We start from the raw sequence: 12,212 nt of genomic DNA, 5'->3' as shown, positions 1-12,212 counted from the left end.
CACCAGATGGAGCTTTGTTTCCATTAAAGCAACAAACATAGAAAATTAATTTGAAGAGTTTGTTTGAATTTCTGGTATACCTTAGGAAAAAATCTAAAGAAACAAGATCAACTTCAATAGACTACTTGGTTTTTGTTTTGGTTTTTAAAACAAAAACAACCTGTTACAAATGCCAGTACAATGGCTTGTAAGTTTTCTTCATGAGAGCACTCAGATTTTCAGATGCTATTTGGACACTCACAAATCGTTTGTCAGCTGACTTCATTTTCTTTTTTTTTTCTCTTTATTCATATAATAATATTGTCAAGTGTAGGAAGTGAAGAAAGCTCTGAAAGAAGTCCTTTGTGAACTCACTGACTTAGGCATGGCCATATCAAGGACCCCATAGCCTCAGGCTCAGAGGGATAGCAAAACCTTCCTCAGGGACTGAGTACAAGTGTCAATAATATACTCAGAAAAATGTCTATCGTAGTTCCCCCATATTAATAGCCTGACAACTGCTCCCTGCAGAGATGGCTCCAACCAAGGTTGGCTAACCCCTTCTCCTTGACCCAGGTGTGTATTATAAACCCTACCTCCTGTTTATCTATATGCAATAACCCTGACTCACTTTTCAATGGCATATAATAATCATGCTGAGCTTCTGGGATGCTGCAGTTTATCCATCTAAAAGCCTAGGCTCCTTAATCCCAGCTTTCTGTATGTATATCTGTATGTCTGTCTGTCTTTTCTTGATTCTTTCACAACCCCAGTCAAGTCCATCCCTGGAAGCCATGCATGGACGTGGCAGTCAAATCATATACATTTAAGTGTCTGTCTTTTCACAAAAATTTACAGAGCTTTACTAGAACAGCCTAAGAAGTAAAATTATCAAAATAAATGGCTCCTGTTAATGTCTAGTTGATACTCTATATTATACATAAGAATGTGTACTCTCCATTAGATTAAATAAGACGTAGTACAGAAAACGTATACTGCCTGAGCGTCAGCTGCTTTAATAAGTTGCTCATCTATACTCTGAGAAGACAATCACTTAACCATCAGTCTCTACCAATCAGCATGTTATGTGTTTGTGGGATGCTTACTGTATGACAAAGCAGAGGGAAGCCCTATAGAGCACACAGGTACAAACCAATAAATGCCCTTGATATTCGTCTTTAAAGTCTGGGGAGAAACACAAACCAGGCTGCCTTGCTCTGCTTGTAAATTATTTATGTGAGCACTAAAACTCGGAAAACAGTCAGGGAAGTGTAAGACAAATTGCTAAACAGTCTTATTAATAAAGAACCTTGAGCTAGATATTGGGGTGAAAGCTGAGAGATCAGAGGAACAGAACAAGCCATAGCCACAAGTTCTTACCACTAGGAAATCTTCAGCCCAAGAGAGAGCTACTTCCTGCATACTCACACCTTACATACCTTTCTGTGCCCTGATATCTTACTTCCTCTCTCCCTGCCCAGCTACATCACTTCCTCTTTCTGCCCAGCTCTATCACTTCCTGTTTGTGTTACAGGCCTCCAGACTACTATGGTTAACTAGTGCTGGGAATAAAGGCATGTGCCACCATGCCTGGCTCTGTTCCCAGTGTGGCCTTGAACTCACAGAGGTCTAGATAAATCGCTGCCTCCTGAATGCTAGGATTAAAGGCGTGTGCTACCACTGCCTGACTTCTATGTTTAATATAGTGGCTGGCTTTTTCCTCTGATCCCCAGGCAAGTTTTGTTTGTTAGAGCACAATTAAAATATCACCACAAGGAAGACATGCCAGTCAAAGAGGATTCACGTGGTAATGTAGAAAGGCTAGTCATTGAATAAAGACAGGTGATGTATTCCTGGGACATTGTTAAAGTGCAGCAAGAGTCAGTGAACAGAGTCAGTAGAAAAGAGTACTGTGTGATTCCAGTGGTGGTAGTGGCCAAAAAATGGGTGTAGACGTGTTGTAATAGATGATGGAAACTTCAGTGAAAGGCAAGTGGTGATTAATAACTAGAGATGGAACTAGGTTTATTTGAAGTTAGTGGGTCAGGAAAAATAAGGAAGGCTTTACTTCTGGTGCTTGTGAAGAAAAGGCTTTTGGAAGGTTCATTCAGTATTTTGAATTTATTGCTCTTACAGTACATACATAGTGAGATGGTATGACTTCCTGGATAAAGCACTAAATACATATAAGTGAGAAAAGAGACAAATAAAACATAGAGACACTAATGGAGAATATCAAGCATGAAGAGTGTATTTGGTCAGAAAGCAAGAGAAGACATTGTTATCAAGAATGGTTTGGGAAAGGGCACAGCATACAGAAAAGGAGGAACTTTAATAATTATAACATAAAAATGGGATTGAAAAAAAAAATTAACCCAAATTTAACAGCCAGGTCATAGAGACATGTACCCAAGTGCAAACATTCTATGCACTAGCAACTGGAGATGTAATATTGAAGTCCATGTTCTAGCCATTGGGGTAGACCAGAAACCTGCCCTAGATGGAGCAATACCTGTTAGCCCTCCCTTAACATTTGACCTGCTGAGGACCTGATACCTGAGTTATCCATTGGTGTTCTGTTCCCTATGTTCTCCTTCCCCTGTACTGGAAGCTCTTGAAATGAGGAAAGCAAGAAGAACTGAAATTAAAATTGCTGCTGAACCTTCTGCAAAGCAGAAATCCATTAGGTTATACCAGTGAAGCTTAGGAATGCAAGAAGAGGAAGAGTCAAAGACAGAGTTGGAGAATTCAAAAATTATGATGGAACCCAGGAACACAGGGACCTGGATTGCTGATGCCCCTGATTTCTGGACCTACAAAGATGTGATAACCCTTGCTGGTCAGTAGTGAAGGCTTACAATCAAGAACTAGGGAGATGTTCTCTCATATCAATGCTTAAGACCCAATATCTCCGTATATCCCTGATGCAACAGGAGGTGGAGAAATCCTGAAATGGACTTTTGTTTGGTGCTGGGGCTTGACATAAGAAATAAGTTAAAAAATATAAACAGAGACCATAACATCATATATGCTTCAATGGCTTCTCAAGTGGGACAAGGCTTATTAATCTGTATCACTAAACAAGGCTCATTTTTGGAATTCTTGGTGTTGTTCCTGAGGTGAAATTAACTTTTGCTTTGAAAGGACTTAACTGGTTGGTGTTGTTTTTCAAGTAAGCTTACAGTTAACTGGGTAGCTAAAATGTAATATTTAGCTTTGTTCAATTGCATTTTAAAAACAAAAGAGTATATGAAGATATGTAAGAAAAGTGTTCCATACAGCATATCATCACTAAGTAGAGGTACCTACTTGTGCTATAGGAATATCAAGGAAGAGTAGGTGCTTCTATTGGAAAGATCAAGAATGGAGGTAAATAGAAATGTAAGCCAATCTTGAATACCAACTCTGTGGAGAGGAATCCACCTCTCCCATGCTAGAAGCAGCTCCCCTGAATTACCTCAAGCATAGAGAGCTCCATATGTTTTCATAATATTCCAATTTTTCTCACATTTTGAGTAAGTCTTTATGAAAATAGAATCCTTTTATTCTCATGTAAATTTTCTGCAAGAACTAGAGTTCTTTTTTAAAAGTTTGTCATTTTTACTTATGGTGTCTCTATGTATGTATGTGTATGTATGTTTATGTATGTGAGGGGGAGGGATGTAATATGTGTGCAAGTTCTTGTGGAGGCCAGAAGAGGATGCTGGATCCCCTGAAGCTTAAGTGAAATGTGATTGTGAGTATTCTGACATGGGGGCTGGGAACCAAACTAGTCCGTTGAAAGAGCAGAAAGTGTTCTTAACCACTGGGCTTTCTGCCTGGCCTCGAAACTGGAGTACTTGATCATAGAGATATGCAGTAAATAGTACAGCATCTTAACAATCAGGTGAAATATGACTAATGACTGTCATCTTACCTATTCCATAGAAGAGTGAAAATCATAAATAAGTAAGCAAAAAAACACTAAAATAGCCTAAATATTTATCACCAGAAGCATTATTATGGTTACTGAATATCATTTTTACACACTTATTGACAAAACACAGTATAGAAATAATACAAAAACACAGGCTTTCAGTTTCTGCCCAGCCACTTTCCAGCTGTGTGATCTCAGGATCCTGGCTTGGCTTCTACAAGCCCCAGGCTACCGTCACGTATGTGGCTCACTGAACTCTCAAGAACATTACTCCAGGCCACATAACAGGGAATAAACTACAACTTAATGGCAATTATTATCAAAGAACAGAATTGTCTCCAAAATAGTCTTATCACACAGAAGCCACTGGGATAGTTATAAAGAAAAAAAAACCTTTACATATTTTACCTGAATGTTCTTTTCTACATAAAATGTATTCTTAAATTTACTCAAGTATAATGAACTCTATATCCCACTTAGATATTTTTAAATATATATTGAATATGTTATGCGTTGATTATGACTAACTCTTAAAATATCTAGCCCTTGGGAAAATTATTAATATCCATACTGTTTTCTGTTTTAATTGTTGGACATAGGCATTTTCTAGAGAAGAATGGACATGGTTACATCAGGCATTCTGGAGTATCCAGATCTTGCTACACTAAGGAATCAAGTCCTTTGCATAGGAGTGTGATTGAGCATGTGCACTGCATGCTCTATGGTTCAAGGGCAGTTGGGAACAAACATTTTAGGATCTCAAATGTTTTTGTGGTGAACTATGAAGAGTGGGGCCTAGTGTGACTGACCAATCTACACCTGCTCATCACTGTTGGTAGTTATATGTCTATTGCAATAGGGAGATTGAGATGTCAGTCTAGCCTATAACTCCATCTACTAGTATTTCAAAAATTAAGCTGTCTGGGTAAGCTGGAAGAGTGTCTAAGAGTGATCTTCAGAACACAAAGATGGATTTCCTTGTGGGCTAATAGAGGTGATTAAGATGAAGGGTGGTAAGGGCCAGCAAGGGTTTGGGAGCCTTCTCATGAAGAACATCAGTAACAAAGGCAAGAACTTGGTAGTTTATTATAACTTAAGATGGAAGGTTATGAGCAGAAGGACTTACAAACCATGTGTCAAAGTACTAGAAAGGATACTATGAATGGAGTTAGTTCCCTGAAGGAAAAATGTGGATTTACATTATAATAATTTGGTTTGAAAACGAAAAAAAAAATGGAAGTGCAATTTCATTTTAGGTCACAGGATAGTTAGGATGCCCATATTAAAAAGGTATTGACAGTGCCAATGATATTGCTAATTGTGTATGCATAATTAGAGTTAAACATGAATTTATTTATTGCATGCATTAAATGAATTCACTTCATTTTCCACTGTGGTAAACACCCCTAGTTTCTAGTTCTTCTTGTCCTGTGTGCCAACCATACATTCACATTCTACTTACTTTGGTTCTCTTCTAAGCACATGTCCATGTGACAATTAAAGGTTTTTGCTCTCTGCTTCTCTGAACTTATACTGTGTTCAGGCAGAGAAATTAATGAAAATATATTACTATAAGGTAAAATTTCTGGATTGTGTTTCTTTATCGAATGTAGAAGTAACCATCCTACTAAATAAGAAACACAGAGCCAACGTAAAGATAAAAGCCCAAGAGGTCAGAGCTAAGAGCCTTACCCTTCCTGCTGCAGTGATCCTCTTCAGCCAAGAGAGACCTACTTCCTGTGTGTTTGTCTTTATATAGACTTTCTGTTCTGTCTTCTCATTGGTTGTAAACCCAACCACATGACCTCCTCATTACTGCCTGTTTGTACAGACCTCCAAGTCATCTATGGTTGGTATTGAGATTAAAGGCATGTGTCTCCAATGCTGGTTGTATCCTTGACCACACAGAGATCTACCTAGCTCTGCCTACCAAGTGCTGGGATTAAAGGCATGCACCATGAATGCCCAGCTCTTCTATGACTTGCTATTAGCTCTGACGCCTAGGTAACTTTATTTATTAACATACAAATAAAATCACATTTCAGTACAAATAAAATATCACCATATTTCCCTTTTTCTAGTTTAATAAAAAGAAAAAGGAAAAAGGTTATAACTAACATAAGAAAAACTATATGCAAAAGTACAATAACTATATACAATATATACAAGTAATAAATACCTAAACAATGTCTAGTCCATTTGTATTTGACAAATTCAGAGAAAATAATTCCATTATCTATCCTATTTTGGTAAGTCCAAAATGTACCTAATTCACTTTCTATCCTAACTAGTCTTCAACTATAACTAACTAATCTTCAACTATAACTAACTAATCTTCAACTCCCTCAGAGACCCAAGAAGGAAATAATATTACCTAACAAAAATAAAATCAGGAAGTGCATGCAAGCAACTTCCCGAAAAATTGTGAGTTGACAGAAACAGCCAGCTGCCTGGACAGTCACCTGAGGTTTCTCCGCAGTGTTGGGGCATCATCTTCAGCCTATATGCTTAGCGTATCTGACAGACTCATTTGTGAAATAGGATGTACACAAGGTCAACAGTTCAACCTCACATTGGGTGAGAGTAGTCCATGTACCAGAAACACCTGAAGTCCACTAATGTCATGTTATGATTCAGGATTTTAAATTCTGGAAATTGTTGATGTTTTTTTAATTCAGCTGTCCATTCTTCTTGGCTGTGTATATATGGCTTCATCTCAGCATCCCGTTCTTCTCCACATCCCTCTATTAAATGCCAGTCTACTATTGAGAGGCGTGAGCTTAGTTACTCTTCAAGAATAACTGTTTCAGCTGCTGTTCCATTGCACATCAGAAGCCATTGGCCCACTGCCTGTTCAGCTGCCTTCGAAGAAAAGGGCACTGTACCTTTTCCAGATTGCGAAGGCCACTTCAGGGATGGTGCCATATTGTCCTGGCCTCACAAGATGCCTTTTGATAAAGCCATAACCACACTTGTTTTGGCAAGAATCAGTAGTCCTTTGTTTCGTGTCCTGTCTGTCTTTTTTGTCCTGTTGTCAGCAGTTGATTTGAGGATACTTTGTTGCCCAGTGGCTAACTTTTGCCACAATGAAAGTTAACTCCATATGCAGTTTCTTCAATGCCCATATTCTCTCTGAAGTAGATTGGTACTGCCAGGAGCCAACATGTCTCACAGTCATAACAAAAAGAGAAATTTTCTAAGTTATTAAAACACTTTAAATGCCATATTCTGTAGATCTCTGAAGGGTTTGAAGATGACCTGTCTATCTAAAATATATATGCTCAATCTTGAAAACATACATAATATGACTACAAGTTCTATTATAATGTTTAACTACTAACTTTCATTTCTTTATATCCTAATAGTTGGTAATAATAACATTCAAGGATCAGAAAATTGCATTACATTGTTAAATGAATGGTATAAGTACAATTAGAAATATACATATAGCATTTTCTAACAATATCAATTTCAATATATATATATATAATTTGTATATAATATAAAACAATCCAATACAATGTAAAGTATTTAAAACTAGTAATTGTTTTTTTCTTTTTCTTTCTTTTTTTTTTAAACAAGAACCTTAAATCTAATCTCCTTTGCTTAGCCCTTTTCCTAACTCTTGACAACAACTTGTAACCAACCCCCCTAAACAATGAAAATTATCCCAGACCCAAAACCCATTAAAAGACCAAAAAACCACCCGCCCCACACCACCTCTTTGGGAATGTGGGCATCGTATTCTTAAAATTGCTTCCTGCTGAGTATGGGCGAAAGTATCTTTATCCTGAAAAGAAAAATTTTAGGTTAATTGTCAAATTCTAGGAAAGGTAACTATATCCTTCATTATCCAGTCTGTGTATAATGCCAAAGTTCAGGGTTTATCTCAAGTCCTTATTCAAGTAGTCTTTGAGACTGGATCATCTCACCTAGCCCTCTCAAAATTGCTCTGAGCACTTTGTAGTTCAAAGCTGATCTGCAGATGATGTTTGTCAGCTTAGTGATATTATTATTGTCCATGTGGAATTGTTGTTGTTGTGGGGCCTCATCTTCTTTCTGGAGACTTCAGTTGATGTTAGGCCTGGCCATGATTTCCTGCAGAAAACTGATAAGAGACTCGAACACAAAGACATATATAGGCAGCTAATTGAAGCATTTTTTCTAGAATTAGTTAGTACTCTATATGACCATTCATATCTTAACAAAGTTTAAAATGTATATATATATATATATACATATATATTAATCTTGTAAATTTTGATATAAAATTTATACTTTAAGAAAAGTTTAAAGAATCAGAATAGAATCAAAGAGTTGAGATTAGTAATAGAATAGTCCCTTAATTAATTTGGTTTTTCTCCTGTCCCATAGCAGAAGATGGCTCTTTTCTTCTGACATGATACAGGGAGTTTGCATTTTCCTTTTAACAACATGCATGAGTTTAAAGAAGGAGAGAGCCATTCTCCAACTCCAAAGTCAACTTTAAATTTTAATTGAATTGGGACTATTAGAAGACCAATAGTGTTAAATCTTTAGAGAAGAGCAGAAACAAACATTTAGGAAGATTTATAAAATTTTTTAGATGATATACCCATATGCCATTTCATTCTGTTTCCTGGGATAGATGATTTGTCCCTTTTCTTCAGTTGTCTCATTTGTCCAGTGTTCTTCAGATTCCTTAACCTTCATTCTCCTAAAAGACAAAAACAAAAACTAATTTTGGGGATGTTGCTTTTTGGCAAGTTATTATCTGATTAAATGAAAAGGCATGTGTTACTGGTATAAGTTAGTTTAAATTGGATGTTCATGCTGGTTGATGAACTATCACCTCCTTTAATTAAGAGGTATCTCTTGTTCAAATCAAACCTTTATCAATTTTGATAATACCTACAGCTTATCTTCTCCTGTAGAAACAGAAGCAAAACCTCGTCCCCAACGTAACACATATCCTGGTTTCCATTCTGAGGTCAGCACATCCTTAAAGTATATAGGCTGATTTAATTCTGTAGTTTTTTCTATTATCCAGTGTCTCTCTGCAGCTGTTATTCCTTTCCCATTCGCATTGAGAAAATTCAGAGTTAATAGAACATTATGCAGTCTATTTCTGGGGGTTTTTGTTACCCCTTTCTGTTTATTTAGCATATCCTTTAGAGTTCTGTTTGATCTTTCTATAACTGCTTGACCTGTAGGATTATGTGGTATACCTGTAATATGCTTTATATTTTAATAAGCAAAAAAACTATTTCATTATAACAGAGACATATGATGGCGCACTGTCAGTTTCGATTTGTGCAGGTATGCCTATGATGGCCATAACTTCTAGCAAATGAGTGATTACAGAATCAGCTTTTTCAGAACTCAAAGCAGTTGCCCATTGAAATTCTGAATAGATATCAATGATATGGTGTACATACTTCAATTTTCCAAATTCTGCAAAGTGAAACACGTCCATCTGCCAGATTTCATTCCTCTGAGTACCCTTTGGGTCACCTCCTGCTGGTAATGGAGTTTGATTGTAGAAGGAACAAGTAGGACATTTCTTTACTATTTCTTTGGCTTATTGCCAGGTTATGAAAAAATCCTTTTTTAAACCTTTGCTATTGACATGATGTTTTTATGAAATTCTGAGGCCTCCAGCACATTTCCTATTAATAATTTATCAATCTCATCATTGCCATGTGCTAGAGGGCCTGGTAGACCAGTATGGGATCTGATGTGAGTTATATATAAAGGATGACTCCTTTTCCTGATTGTTTCTTGTAATTGAATAAATAGTGAAGTTAATTCTGAAGCATCAGGGATAAATTCTGCAGTCTCAATATGTAATACTACTCTTTCAGCATACTGAGAGTCAGTTACAATATTGAGAGGTTCTGAAAAATCCATTAATACCAACAGAATAGCATACAATTCTGATTTTTGAACTGAATTATAAGGACTTTGAACCACTTTACTTAAATTTTTGGATTTGTAACCTACCTTTCCTTGTTTGTTGGCATCTGTATAAAAGGTACAAACTCTAGATATGGGTTTTTCCAGATATGGGTTTTTCCCGTACAATTCGAGGCAAGATCCAATCAGCTCTCTTTATAAGATCAATTCTATAGCTTTTGAGATATTTGCTGTTAATTTCTCCCAAAAAATTACTGCAAGCTCTTTGCCAAGGATCACTTTCTGTCCATAATTTTTCAATGTCCTCCTTAGCTAAAGGTACAACAATTTCTGCTGGGTCTATTCCCTATTCCTGCTAATTGACGAAGTCTCAATTTTGCTTTCCAAATCAAGTCAGAGATTTTTTTCCACATAAGATTTTAATTTTTTATTTGGTTTATTTGGTAAAAATATCCATTCCAATATAATATCTTCCCTCTGCATTAATATTCCTGTAGGAGAATGCCTAGAAGATAAAATAACCAAAATGCAATCCAGCTTTGGATCAATACGATCCACATGCCCTTCATGTACTTTCTTTTCTACCAAGGCCAATTCTTTCTCAGCTTCAGGTGATAATTCTCTTGGACTATTTAAGTCCTTGTCACCTTCTAAGGTTTTGAACAAATTAGTCAGTTCATCATTTTTTTACCCCAACAACAGTTCATAGATGAGAAATGTTTCCAAATAATCTTTGAAAGTCATTAATATTCTGTAGTCTATCTCTCCTAATTTGCACCTTTTGGGGTCTTATTTTTTATAGCTCTATTTTATATCCTAAATAATTAATAGAATCTCCTCTTTGTATCTTTTCAGGAGCAATTTGTAATCCCCAGCAAGGCAAAATTTTCTTTACTTCTTCAAGCATTCTTTCTAAAGTATCTGCATTTGAGTCAGCTAGTAAAATATCATCCATATAATGATAAATTATAGATTTAGGAAGTTTTTTACGTACCACTTACAATGGCTGTTGTACAAAATATTGGCAAAGAGTTGGGCTATTCAACATTCCCTGTGGGAGGACCCACCATTGAAATCTTTTAACCGGTTGAGAATTATTGTAAGTAGGCACTGTGAAAGCAAATCTTTCTCTGTCTTTTCTTGTAAGGGTACTGAAAAGAAACAGTCTTTTAAATCAATGACTATGAGAGGCCATCCTTTTGGTAACAGAGTAGGCAAAGGAATTCCAGATTGTAGAGAGCCCATTGGCTGAATTACTTTGTTAATTGCTCTAAGGTCTGTTACCATTCTCCTTTTACCAGATTTCTTTTTAATACAAATATAGGAGAATTCTAAGGGCTGGTTGATTCTTCAATATGCTGAGCATTTAACTGTTCTTCTACCAGCTCTTCTAAAGCCTGGAGTTTCTCTGTTGTTAAAGGCTGTTGCTGAACCCATACAGGCTTATCTGTTAACCATTTTAAAGGTAGAGCTGTTGGTGTCTTTGGAAGATCATCAGATGTTATGCCCTCCTCTTGTATAATATGGATGGCTGGTGACCACTCATTAGAATAATATCTTCTAATATTTCTCTCAGAAACATGTGGTAGTTTATGATTTGTTTCTGAGATTGGAGGGATGTTAATCTGAGTATTCCATTGTTGCAACAAGTCTCGACCCCACAGATTCATAGCTATGTTAGCCACATATGTTTTTAATTTTCCTTTCTGTCCTTCTGGACCTATACATTCGAGCCATCTTGCACTCTGTTTCACTTGAGATAATGTCCCAATTCCTAACAGTTAAACATTTACCTCCTGAAGAGGCCAAGTTGGATGCCAAAATTCTGGTGCAATTATGGTAACGTCCGCACCTGTGTCTACCAGACCAGACAACAAAACACCATTTATTTTTATTATTAATTTTGGTCTTTGTTCATTAATAGAAGTTTGCCAAAAAATTTTCTTTATGTTTTCTCCTGAATTTTCTATTCTCTCTACTTCATCATCCTGACCAGCATGATTTATTCCAATAGGCATTTGGTTATTTAATTGCTCTGAGTAGGGGTTTCCTCTACAACTGCAGGAAAGGTAAAAATATGGAACACTTCATGAATTTGCATGTCATCCTTGATCAGGGGCCATACTAATCTTCTCTATATCATTCCAATTTTAGTATACATGCTGCCAAAGCAAGCATTTTAGATTTAAGTTTTAGCACTGAGTCAAAAGTAATGAATAAACTGAATAGAAAAATGTCACATTGCTTGTCTCTACCAACATGCCTTTCAATTTATGTATTAAGAACGATAATCTGAAGAAAAATAGGAATCTAAAAAAAGGAAAATATACATTCTTCCAAACTGTTCTTTACTGAACTCACTGCTATGTGTAGATACACAAAGATAATCATTAATTTTTTATAATGATGTAAAATTACATAT

The 12,212-nt window shown here is 36.3% G+C and overlaps 1 non-coding gene across 1 annotated transcript; it reads right to left on the bottom strand.

The window, feature by feature from the left end:
* Window positions 1-11,861: 11,861 nt before the first annotated feature.
* LOC131924840 (U6 spliceosomal RNA) lies at window positions 11,862-11,968 on the bottom strand. Its single transcript, XR_009383094.1, has one exon. It is a non-coding gene; the product is annotated as a U6 spliceosomal RNA (small nuclear RNA).
* Window positions 11,969-12,212: the final 244 nt, after the last annotated feature.

The sequence above is a fragment of the Peromyscus eremicus genome, chromosome 14, assembly GCF_949786415.1.
Source record: "Peromyscus eremicus chromosome 14, PerEre_H2_v1, whole genome shotgun sequence".
NCBI classification, from domain to species: domain Eukaryota; kingdom Metazoa; phylum Chordata; class Mammalia; order Rodentia; family Cricetidae; genus Peromyscus; species Peromyscus eremicus.
This window is presented reverse-complemented; position numbering and strand designations above follow the sequence as displayed.